This window comes from Cygnus olor, chromosome 1 (assembly GCF_009769625.2).
Source record: "Cygnus olor isolate bCygOlo1 chromosome 1, bCygOlo1.pri.v2, whole genome shotgun sequence".
Taxonomy (NCBI): Eukaryota; Metazoa; Chordata; class Aves; order Anseriformes; family Anatidae; genus Cygnus; species Cygnus olor.
Genome location: NC_049169.1, coordinates 112,625,896 through 112,650,571, shown reverse-complemented (window position 1 = coordinate 112,650,571; position 24,676 = coordinate 112,625,896).

Genomic DNA, 24,676 nt, shown 5'->3' with positions numbered 1-24,676 from the left:
TTATGATTCATCTGACTATAAATCTGTGTCCATCTGAAGACAAGATTTTTTTTTTCTTTTCCTGTGGAAATTTCTCACATAACATTTGAAAAAAAAAATAAGCCTTTTTGGTTTTCAGCAAACAAAGATTAAGTTTTTGACTTAAACATTTTGGGACACCGGTTTCCTGATAAATGCAGATGTTTTTCAGGAGAACAGCTGACTTCTAAAATAAATTCAAAGAAGTTAAGTTGTTTGCTGAAAAAATAAAGTGATAACCACTTTCTGAATTACACTTAATGCAAAGGACTGCTGTTAGGGCTCTAGAAACAACAAGTAATGAAAAATGTCATATTCTGACACTGTTTTCCTCTTTTGTCTTTCTTCTTCTTACCTGAATGTTATCAGACAAGCTAGAACATCTTTAGGGGGGGCTGTTAGATAACCTGAGATGATGTCTGGAGAACAACAGTTAACATCATGCTGTCTGTAGAGTGATAAATCAGGCAGTGAGGTTCATGCCAAGTCTGCTTTCCTCCAGTTATCCTGCAAACTTATGTGTAGATCTAGCTTGATTCAAGTACTTATTTTTTATTTTGTAGTGGTGTTTTCCCTCTCTTCCTCTTTTCTGACCTCTTTCCTTTTCCTTGGAGCAGGTGGAAATAGAGGGAAATAGGGCTCTCTAAGATAAGGGATGGCAGGTGAGAGCAACAGTCACTGGAAAGTGCTGTGAACCAATTGCTCAAGGTAAAAGAGGCTGACTGTCTGCTGAGGGAAGCAAGGAGCAAACACCTAGTGAGACATCAAAAGGACTGAAAGAAGATTTCCTAGGGACCAGAAATGTTTGCACACTGGTTGCTGGAACTCAGAAAGTCATCGAGTTGATGGCAGGACTCTTAAGCCAAAAACCTATCTGCAGAGACCCAGTGGGCAGGTGGGGAGATGGGTATAAACACTTTTAATTTCTTGTTTGGACACTTTTTCTGTCTACCAATGCATGTATTCTAGCTCATAAACTCCCTTTTTAGTGGTTTTGTAGATTCACCCTTCTCTGAGGAGCTCTGTGTACAGAGAAGACAGCCATCCCAGAGCTCTGGATGACTCAGGTCCTGTCACTCCACTGTTCTTCTCAGCTTCCAGAGAGAAAAGGCAGAACACAGTTTACCCTTACTCTTCTGGTCTCACTTGCAGAGTGCAGGTTTGTGCCTGAGCCCAGCTGTTCCCTTTCTCATGTTCACCTGTTTTCCTCATCCCACTCATTACACACAATGTCCTCCAGCTGTTGATAAGTGAGACTGGGAATGCATACGAGCCATGGCCTGAAGAGAAACCTGTTGAACTGAGGCTAAAATTTCCCTTCAGGGAGCCAAGGGATTTTTTTTTTCTTCACTTACAAGAAAGAAGGGGTAGAAGCCAGCAAAGGAAGCCAGTGCAGCTGGCAATGGAGGAATTAGTCTGCTGGAAAATACACTTTCCTCCCCACCTCAGTTTTATAAAACTGACCAAAAGGCTAAGCCAGGATATGACAAGTAAGAAACTCAGACTGTACAAAATGCACTTTTTTTTTCTCAGTTCTTGTCCAGAGTCAAGCCCAGTTGTAAAGCTGGCGGCAGCAGTATTGAAGCAGAGGTGCAGACAATTGGCAACACAGTGTAAGCAAACCACATTCTTCCTCTGTTGTTTCTGATGGGCACGCAGAGAGATGATAGCCGTAGAATGATGATGATTTCTTCCTGTTGGGAAAGAAATCATGAACACAGAGTCCGGTATTTGCTTTATGCCATTTGTTTATCTTGTATTGCATACATCTGTGCCATCTTTGAGCAGAAGTAGCTGTAAATAGCTCTAGACATCAGTGCATAGTTCTTAGGAAACAAAAGCATGAGGAACTGACTGCTGTTAGACAGAAAGAGGGAGGAAACTCCCTTGCTGCCTACCACAGCTTCTCTCTCAGAGTTGTCACGACAAATTGGACAACAACAGGATCATTGCTCCTTGGTATTGTGCACTCCTTGCAGCTGGGAAAGAGGCATTGCGGCAGTGGTTTGCATTCCTAGTCAGACACTAGGACTGGGCAGAAGTGCCAGCTGGGTGGCAAAAGGCTTTTGGAGAATTGAGAAAGATGTTTTCTAAATACCCAGCACATCACCTCAAACATCAAAAGCCCTGACCCTTGTATCCCATGACACTGCTAGATGATTTGTCTGGTTATCTGTCTGAAGTCCATCAACTTCCTTCCTGAGAGCTGCCGTGTACCAACCTCTCCAAATTCAGTGGGTCATGGGATTCATGGAGCAGTACTGGAGAGCGTTAGGAGCAAGCTGACAGTGTTACGGCTGGATTTCTTCATAAGGGTGATGACAGTGCTCATTGTAGAAATGTTTGGTAAACATGACTTGTTTTGAATAGATTCCTGTCTTGGCACGGCTGGAATTTCTATTTTCATACAAATCAAGAAGCTTAGACATATCAGTCAAGAATCTAGGAAGCATGTCTTCAAACCAAAATGTTTTACCTTTTGAATCACATGGCTTTAAAATATGTCCTTGCTCCATTTTTTGTTATCTTGAAATTGCATTATGGTTTGCTATTCAGCTTTCCAAATCCTAAAGCCTGACAAATTACAAAGAAACAAAGTAACCATGTCCAACCACCTCTTCTGTTGTATATGTGGATTTAGGTGTTGTCTAGAGTACTAAACTGTTACACATTTCTGTGACTATTTTGGGTCTTTCCAAGAAATGACATATGGTGTTTCTAGATGAGCAAATTCAGATTCAAGTTGTGTAGAAAGGGTTTCCACTGATGGTTAAAAGTTTCCACTGATGTGATCTTCACATGGAAGATACAGCGTCCCTCTCTGCATTGCATGATTATGAAGGAATTAGTCACAGCTTTATTCCATCTTACCTCTGTAAAATATTTCTAGGGGAGCAATATCACATTTTTCCCTTTGCCTGGTGCTTACAGCTTCAAGCTAATGCAATAGTCAATATCATTACACTTTATGTGACAGCTTGCTTAAAGTCATAGACATGCTAAAGTGCTCTCCTGGTTTGAGGTGAGCCCCTCTGGACCTCCTCTAAACAGAGAAGAATTTGTCTGACTTGTACAGCTACTCTTTCATCTCATCTCCTGAGTCATCTCATTTCTACCATTTCACTTTCATTGCTATGCCTTCCCTTAGACCCCCGATGTAAAACCTCCCTTCCCAGGCAGCGTGGGTGGGAGAGATCCCTGTTGTTAGAAAACAGACTGCATTTTCCATTCAAAAGTCCAGCCAAGCCATACCCACAACCACGATCTTCTGAATTGTGAAAATCTCAGAGGCAGAGCTCGGTAGAGCTGACATGGATGACTGGTGGGCTGAGTTACTACCTTTCAGCAGCTTGCTCCATGCACTCCCTCTCCTGCCTGAAGAACATGCTCTAAATCCCCCATAAAAGATCAGTTGCAAAACCTTCTGACACACTAGTAAATAATGGAGTAGCTGGAATGAATCAGAGCCTTAGCTTACACTTTATTCACAGGGACTCTACAAAATCAAAGGGGTGAATTGATCCGACAACATCAAATTGCTCAGTGCACAGCGTATTAAAATGAATTTCGTGTTAGCTGTTAGGAGCAGCATCTTGATTAGTATCTCTGTACAGAATGTTTTCCTGGGGCTGTGCCAATGGTGCCTCGTTGTCTGTTTTCGAAGGACTGTAATTGAGTGATAATTGCAAGATCCTATTTTGAACCAACACTATCTGCAAGCCCTGATAACTTCATAACCATTTAGCTAGAAATCTGAGAACTCCTAAACAATTTATTTACAGAGAAGACGCAGACATATTTTAACATACTACACCAATCGCCTGCCCTCCACCGCAAGGACAACATGTACATCGGCATTTGTATGGCGCCAATTAACAGCATGCTGCAGTTTTGTTTTGTTTTGTTTTGCCTTTTATTCAAATCATTTTCCTCTCTTTGACATGCTCTACATTAGCTATTTGAACAAGCTTCTTCCTGCCTGCACAGCCAGAGAAGTTTTGTGGTGTTTGTAGGCTCATGAAGCCTAGTCTAGGTAATATCTGATTTTAGCCACTTGGGAGTTGTAGCACTAAGTTCAGGGAAGAGAAAATGAAGTCTGAAGTGACAGATAAAAGCAAGGGAGAATAAAGAACAATGTAGAAATGAAGATAAGTGTTATTTGACTTGTGGATGCGATGATGCAACCTGTTTTTCTGTTGATTTTCTCATTTGGCTGTCAATGTCTCATTTGTCTGGAAGTGACATACTCATCATTACATACTGTCTTGTTTCTTTAACTCAAAGCTTTATAAAGTGTAGTAAAAAGGGACATGAATACCTACTAATTCCCTACAGTAGCAATATACACGGTGTGCACATTGGAGATTGGTTTTCTGATGTGCTTACTTGAGATGTAACACTTAAAGCTTAGTCCCAGGGTCTAGTTTTCAAAAGCAGTGTTTTGGTTAATGTCCTTCAATGGCAGAAAAATAGGGCTGAGGACTAGGAGTGTTGTCTGGCCTGAAGTTCTGTGTTGTTCTTGAAAAATACTTACTCCAGCCTGTTCCTAAAGCCTCCAGAGATGATGAGTCCAGTCCTGCTCAGATAAGCCCTCATGATGGTGCTTTGTTTGTAGCGTTTGGGAAAGTGTGTCTATGCTGTTCTGCAATTACTGCCCTCCCTCTTCAATTTCTTCTATCCAAGACTGAAAAGAATGGCTTTATTCCTTTACAGCAACCTTTTTCATGCTTGATGGCAATAATCCCTCCCTCTAGTCTTCTCTGGCTGTGCTCAATGGGAGTATGGATGGGTTCACCAGCACAGGAGGCTAGTTTAGAGGTTTTATACCTCTTAGTAGGCTGTTTGCCTTTTTCACAGCTTACTAACAATTGGTAATATATGTGCATGTTGTCACCCTTTGTGCCCCATGTCCTTCTCCCCAGAGCAGCTCGGTAGCCCAAACATTGGTCACTAGTGAATCCTGTCCCAGTGCAGAGGGCTCTGCATCTCTCTGCCAAGTCTGTCTGTCTGTAGTAAGCTCTGAGGGTTTTTGGAGGATTTCTGTGGCCACCTCTCCACTTTGTCAACCCACTTCTGAGTCCTACTCCTGCCCTCCTGTTTGGATGCTGACCCCTCAAAAGTGCAAACCTGACCTTCTGTCCTGCTTGCTCAGCATCCAACCCCAGAAGGAAGGGGGTTAAAACTCATCATGCAAGGAAAATCCAGTGACTTAGCACCTGCTAATCACCACTGCTGCTGCAAACAGACAACCTCTGCAAGGCAGAGCCCTGCTTAGGTTAAAACCATGTTTTCTGCCTAGGTGGGCTTTCAAGGCAGTGCACAGAGGAGACTGCCTCACCGGTTTACAGCATTCACTGAACTATAAGTACCCCAAATACAGGGTGAGGATGTTTGCAGGGCTGGGATGGACACCTGGGAGCAGTAAAGCCTTCATCTGCCCCACTGAAACTTGATGGAGCTTGCTTGTTGGTGCTCAGTGGGGATTACTATGCTGGGCTCCACCATGAACTCGTCTCCCCCTTGCTTCGTCATGACTGGTGTGTCAGGAGAGCACGGGAAACCCCTGTGATTCTTATCCCCCACCCCCAGCCACAACTGCAGGTTTCAGTTAGAGATAATTTAGCAAGGTTATCAGCATTTGGCCATAAAGGAAGCAGCGGGCTGACCTACTATTACCAATGCCCAGCCTGTCTGGGGTCAATAGTGCAAAAGACTCATTTTCACTTGCCTCTAACAATACAGAAATTGATTTGCAGGTCCAATGGGTTGCATTTATCTATTTGCCCAGCAGCAGTATACTGTGTGCATGTAGGGAAAAGCACCTCTGAAGCTTTTAAATGGATTTGTGTTCTGTGTAATGCTCCTTCCATGAACTGTAGCAATTAAAACATGATGGCTATTGACCATGTGTTTTTGTGTACTTAGTTTAAACAACATGATACATATGAATGTCAAAGTGCCCTTACCATACAGTCTTGTTTTGCAGAACGCCAAACATGAAAAGGTCCTCTCCTTTAGAATAAAATACATCCTTTTGAAAGGCCAAATTCTCAAATAATTAGGGCAGCAGAGTCGTATGCTCACCTAGTGTGGAGCCAAATCTGAATCAGAAAGCATTTGTTTTATTTGACAGTGTGATGGAGCTTTCTGTCCCTCAACCCTATCAGCTTTTACAATGACTTTCCAAAATGAGATAGCTTTACTTTTGTTCTGTATAGCTTGTTCTCCCACTGAGAAGAATACACTTGCTCTTCTGCACCTGTGTCTGACAGAAGATGAGACATGCCTGCTAGGGCCAAAGCCTCGCTGCAGGTGCATTCTGATAGAGCACCTCAGGGAGAGCACAGTGTATCTTTTAGATACTATCGTGAATCTCTTGGCTTTTATACCTGGCCACACATAGTCTGAAAAAAGCACATGAAGTAATCAACTCAAATATCCTTCTTTGGAAATTGAAGATGCTTTTGCCACTGACATTTGTGATTCATTTCAAAAAAATCGGCACCAGTTTCAGAAGATAAAATGCACTTTTTCTTTGGAACTGTGAGAGGGGTGGGTGCATTGAGTCCATTCTCCAACGCTAGCAAATACATGAATTAGCTTTTAGAAGAATTATCTCTGCAGCACTCCCCACCCTTTTTTGTCTCTCTCTGTCTGAAATGACCACAGTCTCCTAAACTAATGCTGAACTCACTCAAACCACACATTTAACTGTCGCCATCTTGCCTTCAGCCCTCCTCCTTCATATCCATCAAGCTGCTGCTTCTTCACATGTTCTTGGAAACTGTTGAACTCTCAATTGACTCTGGAGCAACACTTCAAAAAGAAAATCGTCAAACACATTTTCTCATGATGTTTTCTTTTGGATTTCCTTCCTAAAGATTGGCAAGGTCTCGTTGGAGCTAAGCCAGGAATGCAGGTAAAGTAGCACATTCTTGACATCCTGCCCCTCTTTTACCCCAGATAGATATTTTAATCTTAGGTATACACATTTTTTCATGATTTATCTCATCCAGATTTTTATAAGTTTTGGAAGTAGGACAGCAAATTAAATGGAAATTCAGAAGGCAGTGTGAAACTGTGGAAATCTGGACATACTCTACTCTGTCCCACTCCTCCTCAGCAAAAAGCAGCACCACACCATTTCAGATGCCTTTGTCAGAAATGACTGGTCTGTTTGGTCATTGGTTTTGGTCAAAAGTTCAGGTCTAGGATGACAGCTTTTAATTAATTAATTATTAGCTTTTAATTAATTAATTATTATTATTTTTTTTTTTTTTGGTAGTGAAAGGTTTGCAGGAAATATTTGGTTTTCAGGAAGGGTTTTAATTAAAGAATAAGTAGGAAAAAAAAATGCCTATCTCCTTCATATGTATAAAACTGGAGCTCGTTTTTTATTTATAAACAGGCAGTTAGGATTTCTTCTCTGTTAGCAAGCTAAATCAGCTCCTTCAGCCTAGATATATCTGTGACTTGCAGCTGACTCAGTTTTCAGAAACTATAAAAAATGGCAGCATGACAACTTAAGAAAACCTCCCCAAAGGTTTCTTAACCTTATTTTTCCTCTGAAAATGGTCAATGGAGCCAATAACAATCAGAAATCCTGTAAAAATGATTGTGGATATTGTCATTCATTGTCAATATTCATTGCAGGGCATCCAGAGGAATTGACTCCTTTGGCCTCTTCCATCTCAGAGGCCACTGAGCACGGTGAGATACTTCAGCTCTCATACCATCCTGATAGTTCCTACTTCTGGGTTTTGATGACATTACCTTTAAAATTAACAAACTGATTTGCTAGGAGTCAAGTAGCCATTGTCAATCCGGTGTCTTATATCTGGATGGTACAAGACAGGAAAAGTTAAATAAAAACAAAATGGATTAAATATGTAATTGAATGCCTTTTTTAAAATGACATACATTCAACTGTATGTTTATTCACTGAAGACAATGTATTAGCTGCTAAACTTCAGTAACTAGTTAAAAATAGAAAGCAAAGTGTTCTTGCACTGGAAGTTTCAAGGAAAGCCAAGCCATCGGCTGAGCGCTTGGAGGCAGAAGCTGCTGATGCCTTAGATAGAAGGCAGTTCTGCTATGTGGCACTGCTTGGGTTTCAGAGAGGTCAGTAAGGAAGCAGTAAGCTGTAAAGCAGAAGTTCTGTTTTCCTCTTCCAAGCTACATAAAACACACAAAAAACGCCTGACGAGGTGAGTCATGCTAGACCTAACAACATGAAAATGACTGATTCAGTGCACCGACTACTGATACTAAATCCTTTCTTAAGCTGATTTAAACACACAACATTTAAGTTCACAATTCACATCCAGCACATTTTACTGTTAATAACTAATAGATGAAAAACGGTCATACGCATTTTAGTTTGATCCTAACTTTTATTTGAATAGAAAGAGCAACAAATCATAAGCAAAGAAAATAATAAATTATGCAGTGATAGAGAAGTATATCACTAAATCTTTCATAACATTCAGAAACTAAGAATCTAGATGCTTATATTTCAAGCTATATTATTGCTTCCACTTGACAAAAAGAAGTACTCTTTAACGTAAAGCACCTATTTATTAGCTTCTTAACAGCTCCTAATAAAAATGAGTTATCTTTAAAAAAGCAAGCAAGCATACAGATTCAAAATAAAATTGAAACTCCAAACATAGTGCTTGAATTACTCAAGTTAAACCTCCCAAGCACAGGAAGGCATGGTTACTGGCTCAAAAGAATCACAGCTCTTCCAAGTTGGCGTTTTATACCTGGGAGCTGGGATCTTTGCATGATAACTGCAGACTGGGGAGCTGCAGCCCATGCAGGCTGCGAACAAGAAACAGCCCCCAAGTCCCATGTCAGCTCTGACATGCATGCACACAGTGCTCAAAAGCAAGGAAGAAGAGGAAACTTCACATTAGTAGCAATTATACTAAACACAGGTTCCTATACCAAAACTCTGGTGATTAACTCCTCCTCCAGCTTTCATGCTTGAGGTTTGTCTACCTAATTAGCCAACGTGGAATTTGTTGGTTTTTTTCATGCTTCTCCTTGGGGAAAGCTTGGCTTTAAGTCTACATATTGTGGTCACTCTCCCTCCGTTTTCCTCAGAGCTGTGCTGGTGTATCTATGTTAAGATAATTGGAGATTTTCAGGGAAAAAAACAGACAACAGACAACAAATATTTTCATTTTTATTTTTATTTCTATTTATTTATTTATTTGATATGGAAAAACAAGAAAGCTTCCCCTGGCTTCTTCCATAGATTGAATGGCTGTGTAAAAGTATTAATAGATGCATACATATGTAAATATTTATACAGAACCTGTGGCTGATAGCAGGATAAGGTCTGGAAAATAGGATCTTAAACCAGGAATGTCAGACAGGTTCCATACCAGGCCATGCCACACGCAATGGCTACACTAAAGAAACGGGGATTGCTGTAGGGCAGCCTGCTGTGCGCATCTAGACCTCAGCTCACGCCTTGTTCAGGGGACACCCTGGGCCTGTGCCAGACCCCATTGTCCCCACTGCCCTCGTGCTACCGAGCTAAGCCCTGTCCCCTCTGTCATCCCCTCCACCCACAGCACCCCACAGTGGTGCCCCACAGCGTGGGGTTGGCCAGTTCCACCTGTGGGAAATAGTTGCTCTGCTCTGTGTTTGTCTTGGCCCAGGTGGCTTGGAAGCACGGCCTATCCTTTCCTAAAAAAATGACAGCGCATTGAATTTGTGTCATGACATTTGTTTTCGAAACCAGTGGGGATTTGATGTCATGGAGTGAAGGCACTTTCCAAAGTCTCAGAGTCACAACCCGAGCTGACCGTTTACTATCTTTACACAAATGAAAAGTATCAGCTGTTATTGCTATTTTTTCCCCTTTGTTAGCCATTTAGCAGTATTTTGACAGAAACAGGAAACAAGGGTTACAGCTAGGTCAGACTATAGGGTCTCCCAGACTGCTAAGGAAAACAATAAACATGCAGACAGCAAGCCCTTGTAAAGTGAAAAGGAAACTCTTGCCTCCACAAAGACCAAATCAATTATTTTTCCATAAGAGTGCAAAGGGAATGAACACTGACCGTAGACATGACAGCAACCACGGGCCTGCGCTCAGATGCAGCTGTGCACTGAGTGATATTGTGAGTGTGAGTGCGTGGCAGCGTGGGCTGGGGAGACAGGGGGACAAGAGGTGAGGAAAGGTGGGAGGCAGGCAATTGTTGGCAAACCCTGGGGTTCTCCCCAGCACCCTTTGAAATGAAGAAAGTGCTATGTGCTTCTTAAAAGTTGGGGTAAATCCAGTATCCTCAGGAGGCACCATGCTGCCAAGTCTGTCAGTTTGGAGCTCAGACATTTAGTCAATTACATTTGTATTGCCAAGGTTGTAAAAAGAAAATAGCTATTCAGTTCTCTGCCCCATATTTTATCTATGTCAAACCAGCAGTGATGTTTGATTTCAGTAGCAAAAACAATTTGAAGAAACACCACTTAAACCAAACAGCCTGTAAACAAACCTCTTCTGTCCTGCAGATGATCATTCCAGGGCTGACCTTACTTAATCTGAGTTCAAGGAAGACATACAGACAATGCCTCTATTATTGTTTTGTTCTGTTTTTCTTTTCTTTTTACTTCTCAGAAAGCTAAACTGCCTGTTTTCCTGGGAGAGCATGCAGTCTTCACTGTAGTCTCACTGGACCTACCCAACAGCCTGACCCAAGTCCCCAACCCCTTCACCAGGTTCCCTCCCATGCCAGAGCAGCATTGTGCTGGCTTCCAGCAACCACTAACTGCACCTCATCTGTCTCACACCACGCTCTTATCTTACAGCTTGGTCAAAAGTGGATAAATTGACTTGCATGTGTCACAAGGATGTGCCTGCAAATAAGCGTTCACTCTAGGGCATTTCTCATCAAAAACTTGAAACACCAGGAGCCCTCTAAGGCTGCTCTGCAAGAACAGGGAATAAAACATTGGTTCTTTCCTTTTAGCTTTTATGTGATTTGGCTGTAGTCCTGTCCCACAAATGGTGAGGTTTTGTACTGTTCATCTTCAGGGACAATCTCTTCCCATTTTTGTGGAAGGTCTGAAAAAGAAAATGCTTAGTAAGGTGTTTATGAATTGCCATGGTGTGATCTCAAATACTCAGTAGAATTAATACCAGGCACCAGTCAGCAGAGTGAGTGTCCAGGAGAACAAAGTACATTGGCTGATATACTAAAGTGCTTCAATAATATATGCCAAATTTTATTCAATGAGTATTTCTTAAAAAGAATAATTTCTTGTTAATCATTTTTAACCAGAAGATGAATACTTCCTCAGCAACCTTCTTCTACATCCCAGTGTGAAGGGTTTGCACATCCTGGTGAGAACGATGCCAGTTTACTTCTTGAAAAAATCCAGTAAAAGTTTACACTTACCAACTGTGAGAGAGTTTGTAGTTTAAGAAACACAATAGGATGTTACCTAAATTTTCCCCAATCCTATCTTTCTAGCAACATGTGCCAAGAGTGCTGTTTGACACATCAGCATTGCTTCTATTTTCCACTGATTGAGACTAAATAAAAGCATAAATCAGTGATGCATAATTCATCATTTCTTTGTAACAGAGTCCAGAACACTCCTGATGACTGCAACACCTCTGTTCTGGCTCAAGACGCAGGAGACACAGGAGAAAATGAAGCTGAAGTAGAAGACTGGCAAAGTGGTGTTACAATATCTGTGACTAAAAAGCACTGTTTTTCCCAGAAAGGAGGCTTTTATTGCCTAACATGTAAAAGGCAGAATTGCCTGGTGTGGAAATAGCATAAGTATTTCTTTATGTTGTATTGTACAAAGGCAAAGGTGGGATTAACTTTCTCACTGTTTCACATACATTGTAAAGAATATCCGTCTGGATGCAGGCTTGTTGCACGTCAAACACCTAGATAATTTTACAAGACGGCTTCTAAGATATTTTTTTTTTTTTGAGTTCCCACAAATATTCAATTTGAAAAGAACAGGAATTATTACTATGTTCTCAGTGAACACATACACTGCTGTGTGGGGGCCAGATCTGTGCATGGCAATACACGTGCCAGGCTTGTAAGGTTGGAGGCAGTGAAGAGGGGATACTCTGCCCATGCACAAGTTTTTGGTGAAGTTTCAGGCACCCCAGCATGTCCTCAGAGCCAAGCTACTGCTCCAAGAGGTGCAGGACTTCTCTAGCTCACATCTGACCTCCTGGCAGGACGGCTTGAGTTCCCCAGGACAGCTCAAATGGCCAGTGGCAGGCTAGGTGGACAGAACACCATGCACTATGTGCCAATGCTTAAGCAACAGGCTCCTTACCTGAAGGGAAATTTTAACACCAGGCAAAGTAAAATGACCTGATTTCAAGCCTGATTAGGCTTTCACACAGCCCTTATTTCTCAGGGATTTTCTTTAGGGTGGTAGAGTAAGGGTTCAGCTCATAATGGTGATGGGGCAGCGTTGGGATGCCTTGCACCTCATGCCTTCAGAGAAATTATTTTGCCAGAGCACCAAGGTGGACAGGTGAGACTGGCTACTGAGTAATACAAAAGCTTCTGACTGGGAGTATATGTGCAAAGTTTAATCGAGCAGAGTCTGTGGGAGCCTTGGGAGGATAAGGTAGCTGCTGGCCCTGCTGGGAAGCTCATGCTGCCACATCTGCAGGGTGGCTTGTACCCTGAGCTAGAGCTCTGAAAGGTGCTGGCGTGGCATCTGCCTGCCCCGGAATGACACCCACAACTGTGATTTAAGGATGTAAAAATGTCTGGACAGAAGTGCCAGTATGATTTATGATTCCCTGTACTTGAGCTTTGGAGGGGGTTTTGGGTAACTGGCCCCTACAGACACGTTGTGAAACATAATATAGGATTTGAAGTGATACAATCTTGAAAAACACAGGCTGGCTTGGAGTACAGCTTTGTTCAACAGAGCCTACTGAATATTGCATGCCCTCAGTTACCTTCCTTTTAATCCTCCGTTGGTATTTCTGTTCTCCCTGTATGTCTGGCTGCAAATCCCTGAGGGCAGGGACCTTTTCTCACTCTGTGTTTATTGCAAACAGAGGCACTGGTCCTGAATGAGTCATGAGGTGCTAATGTGCTTCTGAATAGGTATAAGGATGGTTCATCTCCAGTTTTGAGCTGGTGTAATTGCAAGTTTGCAGAGATCTGTGACACCTCACCCATTTAAGAGAGCAGAATGTAGCTCATTACCCATGAGGAGCTCTGTTATGGGGATTAGCCATCCAGATGAGTTAGCCTGGAGAAGTCAAAGTTATCATAACATTTCCTCCATAACTGAGAAGCCATGAGGTTAGGTGTTTTTTTATGAATTCCCAACAAAGCTGACAGCATTTTTCATAGCAGAACAGTAGTATTACAAGTTTTGACATAGAGGACAGAAAAAAAGGACAACTTCTCATCACCTGTCCTGAGTGTTTGTAAAGACCACTTCTAAAGCTCTGTATAGGACTTTAACCCAAAGTCTGTGGGTGCCATACTCTATTCTCAGAAGTTACAGGCAAACATCTCTCCTGAAAACATCTTCATCTGTGGGCACTGTGTGACACCAGAAATCACCTCTCCCATCTCCTCTGCCGCCTGCTCCCATAAGCAATAAAATACACCACTGTAGGCATCAAATGCAGTGTTTATCATGTCTCAAGTGTTGGATTTGGTAGGAAAGAAAGAGGAATGGATTTAGAAGGTGAGTTTCCAGCCCAGAACGATTTGACTTTGTAATTCCTTAACACTGACATCTGTATCTGACACGGGCAAAACTCATCTGACACCATCCAGGGACTCAGACTCATTTATACAAACAGCTGGCAATTATATCAGCTTATTGAATGGCTGCTGTTGCCTTAACCTTGTTGCAGCAAAGCAGAAAAATCCCATGTATTGTTCTCCACTGTGGAAAATACTGTAATTCCCCATTGCAGAAAATGCTGTCGTTTTCTTAACAACAAGGTAGGGCTACCCAACAAGGAGCATTCCTGGGGATCCAGATAAAACTATCTCCCATGCTAGAGCTTGGAGACAAAGCCAGACCCATCTCAGGTAATACATAGCTCTGGGCTGCTCCTTGAACCCGGAGCAGAAGAGTGACGATTCACACCATATGTTGGTTCGACACCTGCAGCTGCTCTCTGCATGGTGGCACAGAGAACATGGCAGGGAATGCATCTCCTCGCATCTCTTTTAACTTTGTGAATCCTTTAGGGCTGTATAAACTCATTCATAACTAGGCAAATGCATTTGTTCCAACAGAGTGGATAAATCTCAGCTGGCTCTCTTCACGATGGAGCATGCAATAGTCACGTTTCTGTTTATATGCCACCTTCCCCTCCCTTGACTTGCCCGCACCACCATGCAGTGTGTGACCTGGACCTATATATCCACAGGCAACTAATAAATGTGTGCACTTACTAGCTCAGTGGCCTGAAGCTACTTATTCTTGCAAGCCAGAGGATATATAAGGCTTAAAGATTGCCCTGTTTCTTTTATTTTTCCAGGTAAGCATCCCATACTATATACTGCCACCATCTGTACTCAGCCAAGTGAACTTTTGATCTGACTCCAAGGACCATTTTCTTGTCATGAAAGCTGATGACTTGAAAGGTGGATCCAGCACTTCCCACTGTGGTTTTTCTAATCCTGGTTAGAAAAGCTGTTTCTAGCCCTGGTTAGCCAAAGGTTTTCCATGTTGGCTATGCACCACTTTCTTCTTATCTCCACTCACACACTGCCGGGGCGTACCCTGAGGCCTTAGGAGCAGCACCTGGCTTTGGCCCCTTGAACTCTTACAAGACCCAACAGACACAAACTGAAGTGGAATCACTTTGTTGTGGAGAAATTAAGTTTGTGGGAATGCAAGGAGATTACATCCAAATTTGCACCACCTATGAAATTTCAAGAAAAAAAAAAAACATATTTCAAAATGCTATGCATGACAAGTTTCGTGTTACAGGGCTGTGTCCAGACAGCTCAGAGAACAGGCAGAGCCCCCTGACATCTATCTGGTTGCATGCACAGAGGCATGCTGTTTTGCAGTGCCTTTACAACCTATCTGCTACTTTGACCTGGGTGTAGGATGGGTGGTCATGCTGATTTTTGTTTCAAATTCTTGGGTGTTTCCCAATGCGCAAACAGAATATTTTTAAAATTACAAAATTTTTTGCAGGATATGAGATCTGTTTCCTGCCTAGCTCTACGGGCAGCTCCTCTGAGCTTTGAAACAGAGAAAAAATAATAATAATAATAAAAAGAAATCTGGGCACAGTAATAATTCTGTCTGTTATTATGGAGCAGCGATTACTGTGCCTGACTGTGTTAGTGGGCCGTGATGTCTCTTGCTGTTTCCACCATCCCCCAAAACATGTTGCTTCTGGCTAGCTAAGAGGCAAATGCAGAGTGAAACACCTGTATGCTGTGTGAAGTGCACGTTTGGAAGAGGTTCCCTGGAGATCCATCCTCTGTGCTTGCCAGTGTCTTTACTGAGGGTGAATTGGAAGGGAAATCCATTAAAAAGAATGGGGGGAAGAAATCAATAACATAATTAGACAACATTATATGAGGTAATGATGCCAATTAAAGAGCAATGCACCCATTTACAGTGGGCTTGGACTGACTGGTGAGGGTGAAGGGGCACAAGCCCCTGAAGTGCACACAGCCTTCTCCCCTGGCATGGGGCTGGCACTGATCCTAGTACCATGCTGTGGCAGATCTGCAGCTCTGCTTCATGCCACATTGCTGTGCCCAGCATTGACAGGGAGAGTCTAACGTGAGAGAAGCAGGAGGGCGAAACCTGTCCTCTTGCCAAGGCTTGGCCAGAGGTTGCTGCACTGAGGTGTAGGTGGGGGTTCCTGGATGCTTCAGCTCATCCATGAAAGAGGAGCACCAACCATAGGCATCCCAGAAACAAATAGAAAATGGCAAAGCAGTTAGAGAAACACTTGTTGTGTAGCCCAGAGAGAAAGCTGAGAGAAGGCAGAGCTCCTGCTGGGCAAGGGTGTTGAAAGAGTGCTTTGGGAAAGTGTATAAGGCTGTCTGAACCACTCAGTGTTCAGAAGTAGAGAAGGTTTTCTTGATGTCTTTACTTTAGCAGAACTGGGCAGAAGAAATGCCTTTTCTTCTAATGGAAGCAATTCACTGGATCCCAAATACTGGTGAAAATTTTGGATTCAAATGAGCATGGTAGTAGTAGCATGTTAGAAGTGCAGTTTTAGCTACCTGAGATGATACAAGAAGCTCCATTTTCAGATTTCTTACCTTACTGTATAAATGGATGAAATCGGTATAACCTTCAAATAATATTAAAATCTGGGAAACGGTTTTGAATGGGCTGTGGTGTGCTATGCATAGTATAAACATTTATGCATTACTCATGGGTAAGAAGCAGCTAGATGCACAGTATAGTGTATGAAACTTCTGACAGTACAGAACAAAAGAGTGACAGTGAACTTCTATTTTACCTTCTGCTACTTTAAAGAGAAAGTCCTTCCCTGAGTGCCCAAAAAACCTATTGGCTTTCTCTGGCTGGGGTCAAGTGCAATTACAGAAAGCCAGAATTGGCCGGAATTTGTTAATGATTATTTATTTTCGGAGTAGGAGCTCTTTCAACAGCAGCATTTGTTGAGGAGTTTTCATTTTCCCGGTAAAGCTTCTAATTTTGTTTTTCTTTTAAGCTGTTTCCTTCTTTCCTTCAATAGAAGAACTGATCAAATGGTGGGAATCTCTTTTGTGGCTCCATGACAGCTCTTCCCATTTCACATACTGTGCAAGGGAAGCTATTGTATTTTTGTGTGAACATATTATAATTTGCACCCAGTCCTACAAACATGAAAAGTGTGCTAACCTAACATCCCTGGCTCCAGCCATGGAGTTGAAGTTGGTCGGTCAATGCATGTCTGCAGGCTGAAAATCTTCATATTGTCCTGTGTAAAAGTTTATTTTTTTTTTTCCTGCTTTTTTTTTTTTTTTTTTTTTTTAACTCTCAAGTGTTAAAAATTGTCAATAGTTCAATGTGGTGAGAAGGAGAACACTTTATATGTTGTATTGCTCTATGCTTGCCCTTTAGCTATGACATCTTTGTTTTCATTGCTACCTTGATCATAACTGAAGTGAGGGAAAAAAGTTTAAAGTAGTTTCAAGCCAATGTTTCAATCCCAAGTTCTATTTTTCCTCCCTTACACCTACAAATGATCTCTTTTTAACTGAAGTCTATCCCTTGGCATCCAGCTTGAACACATAGGTAAACATTCACAGGACCAGGCCTTACCACAGATGACATTTGGTTCAAGAAAAAGATGATCTTTCATCTGTTGTTCAAGAAAATAGGTACTGGAAAGGGGTACTTCTCCCTTCTTCTGGGGCTCAGATGATGCTTCTTACCTTTTCTGCCTTCCTCACAAACCATCAGCTGCAAGAGGGAAACCAGCACTTTATGCATTGTTCCTCTGAGGCTATTGCTACTCTCCCCTTCCTTTCCTCTCTCAATCTCGGCTGATGCTCCAGGGGGAGGAAAGCACTTAAGTGTCTCTTTTGGGGCTTAGTCTACATTCCTCTCAAGTCTCCAGGATGCTAAAGGGGACCTGTGGGGGCTTACCATAAATAAAGTATGGTTTTAGTGTTCATTAGACATTCCCCTGTCCCCTCCTCTCTCCTCATCTCTTTGACTTGTTCTCCCATCAATGAGCAAAGTGAGTTTGCAGCCAGGGAAGTAGATGAGGATACGGTGATATTGTTTGGAATATGTCCTTACCGCACAGGAAAAACACAGCATTGCCTCCTTCTTTGTCCAAGCATGCTTAGCTCAGGTTATGTTTTGTGGCTGCTGGGCTGGTGGTGTGTTTTGGCACAGGCTTCGGGAGATGTCAGCGTGTCCTGTGGTATGGGCTGGATGGGTGAGTGGAGTGAAGAAGTGGGTCAGGGAGATACCCTCATCCCACAGGGGAAGCAGCAGAGCCCTGCATGGTGGCTTGGCCCTTCTTGCAGCCTTCAAACAATGCATGCTCCAGCTCTGCTTCTCATCTAATTTTACACTAATTACCAGTGCTGTTCCTAGTCGGCAGCGTGCTGCAGGCAGGAGGTAAAATGAAGGCGTGATTAAAATGATTGCTAGGTGTGGATGGTCTCACGGTGCTCAGGCAGCCAAGGGAGCACCACGCCATGTTCATGGGAGCCAGAAATCAAGCTCACAGTACTTCTCTGCATGGAGAGCTGCTCAGGCACAAAGATGGCAATAGTCTTCTGGAGGGTGCTAAAGGCAAGGCTTCTGCCTTGAAGTTTAGGAAAAAGGACAGGAAATAAATATCAAATGAGAACTGAAGCTGGTGTTTTTCTATACATACATCATTTGATTTGAGAACTTCTTAGGTAACCACAAATATCCTGTTTTAATAAAGCTCCTATTTATCAAATATATATACATCAACGTTAGCATGCATTTAAAAATACTGCACAAACAAGGCAAATCCAACTTTCTTAGTGGCTGTATATTTAGCAAACCATGGCCTTGTATGTGATCCCAGTAATACTGACTCAAGGTGAATACTCTTTTGTAGAGTGTTGATTTAAAATTATTCTTCTTGCCCTGGAAGGAAAAATGTTGCCTGGAAGTCACCTTCTTTGAAAAACTGTGGTCCAAGCATGTGGTTTCTTTCAAATTTTGGGACATTGAAATATAATTAATAAGGCTGTTAGATTAGCTGCTTATGGATTTGCTGTTATAATCCAGCATCCCATTCTTATATCTTTCCAACACTAATAAACCTGTTGTAGGATCTAGGAGGGGAATTGCCAGCTATCAGACCAGGACAAAAACCATGAACAGTCTGCTAAATGTGATGCCATTTTGTATTAAAATTCATACAGTCTAGTTACTCAAGGTATGTTCCTTGGCCAGTGCTTCTTCTCCTTTCAGTCCTCCTTTTCAGCTGCACCTCAGCTGGCAGATGCCCTAATTTTATTAGATTTATACCAGCCAGCTTCAGCCAAAAAACAGCTTTGCTGATCTTCCTCGGCAAGCTCAGAGTGACAGTTTAGTTGAAAAACAGCAGTGTTGTATATTGTTCTGAATTAACATTTGTTCTCCCAAATAAGATTGTTTTGATAAGCAACCACAGTGGTCCTTGGACACCAGTGAGCACCAAGAACTTCCTTCCTCTTCTGAGACTCATTTCAAATTCAGATTTCATTCAGAGGTCTCTGTGGCTGCTCTTTGCCACTCTGGCAATGTGAAGCAGACATATGACAAGTTAAAAGAACTGGGAAAATCAAGTGCAAAGAAGTTTGTAAGAGTAGATAAATGTATAATATCAGAGTGAATATGGCTTTCTGAGTCACAGACATTTTTACAAGTGTAGATTTAATCTTATCATTAAAGTCACTGCCTGTTAATAAGAAGTAGTAGTCTTAAAATATTTTAAAAAGTCATTCAAACTTCATGAAGTACCTCAGTTATTAGAAATGTTTGCTTTAGAATTAGCCTGTCACTTTGAATTGCCACAGCATGTCACATAAAATTCTCCTATTTCATTTCAGACCCAATCCTCCTCACCCTAGTGATTTTATCAGAAAGCAAAATAGGATAAAATGAAATGGTTGAAGATACAAAGAACAAACTCACTGCCTGATGTAACAGTGTTAAAATCAGTGACTTTACATAGGATGTAAAATTGGATCAGTAGCACAACAGGACACTAAATCTGCAGTTCACTTTTGAGGTAACAAATAACATACAAGGCTTCCATTTTTTTTGAAGACTCAGAGTATGGATTATAGAATAAAATGTATTCTTTTCAAAATACTTGGTAAATACTAAGCAGTCTCTGCAACTCCTTTGTGAGACAGTTAGTATTGTTTTCATTTCATCACTGTTTAACAGCTTATCTACCTCAATATATTTACCTGCACTCTCTCTCAAAGCTACACAAAGATTTAATGGCAAATTTTGGACTGGGAATCCTGGATGCTTATGATCACAATATTGCCATCAGAAATGTCCACTGGCTTATGTTGTTGGACCATCATTCCATCTAATTAAAATTAAAGAATGCATCAGAAGCATCATTTAACCTTAAAGCGGACAAATATGAAAATAGGTGAGTAATCTCAGTGGTGCCCAGTGCCAGCACAAGAGGCAGTGGGCACAAACTGGTGTACAGGAGGCTCCATCTGAATCTCAGGAAGCACTTCTCTGCTATGTGGATAATTGAGCACTGGTGCAGGTTGCCCAGAGAGGTGGTGGTGTTCCTGTCCTTGGAGATCAAAAGCTACCTGGACGAGGTCCTGGGCAGCCTGCTCCAGCTGGCCCTGTTTGAGCAGGGAGTGGGACCAGGTGACTTCCAGAGCTCCCTCCCAACCCCAAGCATGTGGTTCTGTGCTTCTGTAATCTGTTCTCAGCACATTTCAGTCAATAAATCATACCTGGTTTTTCCTTAGCTGATGTAATGAACCTCAGAGTAATCATTTAATGTATGGGAGAAAACTTTAACCACCCAGTACACTTCTCATTTATAATGCAGATAGTAATACGTAGTCCAGATTTAAAAAAAAAAAAAAAACAACAACAAAAAAATTGTATGACTTTACTTAAGAGAATACTGGTTTGAAATTGAAAATCAAAACTTGAGGCAAAGGAGAGCAGACGGAATTTATTGGAAAACACTGGAAAAGCAGATAAAGGCTGAACGGTCAGGAGACCACATCCTGCTCCATCTGCCCAAGACGTGACTTCTGCTTACCTGGTGATGTCTGACGCTTGTGGCAAACATCTTTCTTTCTTTCCCTCTTTCCCTCTTTCCCTCTTTTTTTTTTCCTCTTTTTTTTTTTTTTTTTTTAATCTAATAAGAACAAAATGTTACAACGTGTAACATTTCACTTTCTGATTCAGAGCAGGAAAATATTTTAAAATCTCAAAAAGTTTTGCAAGATAGGAATACCATTTCCCAGACAGGTTTAGCAATATCTTCCAGGACTTCCAAACATCTGTTAAGCAAGACTGTCCCTCAGCCTAATCCATTTTGGCTATCTCCAGTTAAATGAGTCTTTTCAGACTATTATATCATGACTTCATTAAAACCCACAAAACTGTTTCCCCAGGAAATAACTTTGAGCCAACTGGATTCTAACTACCTGCTGTATCTCATGACCCCTTAATAATAAAAATCATGGCTGAAATAAGTCTGTGCGTTGTGTTGCTCACTTTCCCTTGCTCTGTAGCTTAACCTGTCACGGGGGCAATTGGGAAAAATCTGTTAAGGCTTCACTAATTTCTTTCCTCATTTCCTGTAGCAATCCTGGTAGCTGCCCAGGACACTTAGTCTTCCTTAAGAGCATTCAGTTTTTGGCACAAGACTTTTCATTTGTATCTGTTCGTAATCTGTCTCCTCCTGTCATATCCGGAAATATGATCCCTTTGTTAAACAGTTAATTTGCTACTCTTTGCAGAGGGGAGAGGAGAAGAGAATGGCTGGAGAGCTGCCTAAAAAACCTGCAAGATCTCCCTTCCTTCTATTCTGTTCTCAATTATTATTTCTTACTTTTATCTTTTATCTTTTTTTTTTTTTTCTATTGTGAAAAGCATTTTTCCTTTCTATACACACCTACAATACACAGAAGATCAAACCACCCTTATGAACATGCTCCTGGACTAGATCCTTGGCTGGGCAAAGCTGACACATCCCTGCCACAGGCAACAGAGCAGCCTGGGTGTAAACCAGCTGAGGCTCTGAACTATATGTAAAAGTTGGCCCTCACCTATTTTGATTAAACCTCAGATCGGTATGGTCTTCACAGTTCGTTTCTTTGTTGCATGGCTTTAAATGGGACAAAGTCCACTTACACTCATTTGTGCATAATAGTACTGAAGTGAAAGTACTCGAGAATTGAAATGAAAGGCTAATTTTGGCTTTATTTCTTTCCCTGTTTGCTGTACCACTTGAGCACTCCTTGTTCCTGTTGTGGGCTTTCTGGTGACATGGCTGCAGTCTCATTAAAAATGTGCATGGAAAGATGCCATGGTAATAAAGCCATACTCACCGTAGTAGAGTCTGTTATTGATGTTTATTTCTAACAGAATAACGATAGTGGAGATTGTGACCTTCCTTGCTAATCACTGGTAATGTCTATCAGCAGACAGCAGAACTGAAAAGAGTTTGGGAAATGCCCTGCAATTCTGAGGTAAAAATGACAGAAAACTACACTCCTGGCAAACAAAAAGGCCATAAATTCCTCCCTCTTCCCTTAATCTGTCAAATGCCTTTTTTTTTTTTCCAACAGGGCTTTTCAGGTCTTTGGTTTGGCTTTCTTTTAAAAATGGAGGTGCCCACAATAATGTGGCTATTGAGTCTGAGAACAGGAGAGGAAAAAGAGTGAGAGAGAGTGCAGAAGTCAGCTCTTTCCTGGTCCAGCTGCAGCTTGATTCATGTTTGCGTCACCACAGTAATGCCAGATTTGTTGTGATACAGCAAGGTGTGGGTTTGCCCTGAAAATTTGGTTTTAAAGTTTTGGGAATATACCCAACTCTGGCTACAGGAACTAGAGGACAAAGGTGATGGAAAAAACAGGAGTGTTTTTCCTTTTTATTTCATTAAAAAAAATAAAAAAATAAAATACTTGACATTGAATATGTAAGGTCTTGTACCTGAAAATAGGGCTCATTTTGTAAAGTGCTCAGTGCAAAATAAAGTAATGATGTGCTTAGAGAAAATGTTTTCCCCAGTACCTGATTTGGAAGATGAAGAGTACGTTACAAGACACATTATCTTCAGTCACATTTCCACAGTGATGTCCTCATTCAAGCTTTGAAATCTCCCCCATTTAGAAAGGGGCACTCCAGGCATTTTAAAAGTGGGATTTCAGTTTCCATATCATCCAGGTGCTTCTGAAAACCTCAGCTAAATGCTATTATTGAAAATAATTAGATTTCAGTGAAATAACAAGCTAAAGTTTAAGAACGTGCCTAACAATTTAGGATCAAAAGTGAAAGAGACAGGAGACATTTCCAAACAAAACAGAAATGTTTTTTATTTAGTCTTGTCCTCTTATCCTTCATTAAGAGCAGCTATTTCTATTTCAAATCCTGGGTTGAGAGAGAACTGTAGAAGAACCACTCTTGTCTGACCCCAGTTCATAGCATCTGTGTTTTGCATGGGGCACTTGGGCCACAGACTAACCTGACAGTAAGAATCTGGCCAGGAACACTACACACACTGCAGGCTTTCCAGTTGGATGACCATTTTCTTTCTTTTTTTTTTTTTTTTTCTTTTTTCATAAATAATGTGGAAAATAGATGTCCCCTTTTCTTTCTGAGACATAAACAGGAGAAAGATAAAGAATCTATTTGCATTATTAACAGAAGGTTTAGATATTTTATCTCTTTGTAATGCAAATGAGTGGCAAGATCAATCAGGGTCTGTTATTCTTATCCAACAGAATGCAAATTTGAAAAGGAACAGAAAGTTAAGTGCAGGATTACAACTGTCTATTGTTAAGAGATGAAAAACTATTACATTGCAAGACTTGTAGCATGTATTTCAGAATCATCCTGAAAGCATTCAGAGAGTTCCATATATTTGTCTAGCATATCAATTTAACATAATCTATATGAAAAATTATCTGATTTCTAACTAGTTCAAACCTTATAAAATCTCACCCCCACTATGTATTGAACTTCCTATATTCAGTCTAATAAGTGGGAGTGCTCATTTCCTTGAGTACGTTTCTAATATAGTCTAACGCATGCAAATTTGTACAAGGGACAAATGTCACTTATGAAAGAAAAAGGGGACTAAATAACTCACTCTACCTAAAATTCAAAGGATTCGTATTCCACTGAATTCAGCGGGACAGTCCTCGATAAGTGGTATGACAACCTTTTTAAAGTGACGTGAGATTTCCCTGCTTATGAAAATGCTAGCATTGCAACAGCATTTCAAGCCAGGCGCAGGCCTGAGCCTGTTTCCATTGAAATCATCAGCGATGCTCATACTGGTCTGTTTGTACTGGTCCATAGGGTTCAGGATCAATCTTTCATCAGCATTAAACACCCTGGGGGTGTCTCCCACTTTACCTTGTATCAGAGCCACAAGAAAGTTAATTACCACCAAAGCAAGCTCAAGCCTGGTGTTGCCGGCCTTCAAAACCAAGATCTGAATCAAAACCTAACAGTTATTCTTGGGCTTGAGGGGGAAATGTGATGGCCTATTACGTACAGGAGTTGGGGCTTTTGGTTGTCTCTCATGGTGGTATCCAGGTGAGAGGTCTAAGGATATATAGGACTTTTTTTTTGTATTTTTTTTAGACTCAGTAATCCAGCCTCATCCCTTGGTTCTCTCCATTAGCTAAAGTTGGATCCTAGAAGCGCAGGTTAGACTAGATGGCTTATTTTTCATTGGCAAAAGCCACAGGCAGTTGTAAAACTTGCACCTCTCTTTATAGTGTGGTGTGGCCACCTGAAACAAAAGATTCTCATTGTGCTTTGGCACTTCATCAAGATAAATGCACAGCTGTGAATTGAGTGTGTATAGAGAATGTATTTATAAAGAAAATAATGGCATCTATGATGTAGTACATTAATATCTCACACATCAAAGGACAAGGAGGTTAAGTAGAACAACAAAAATAATTGCTATGTACTTCCACTCTCCTCCCAT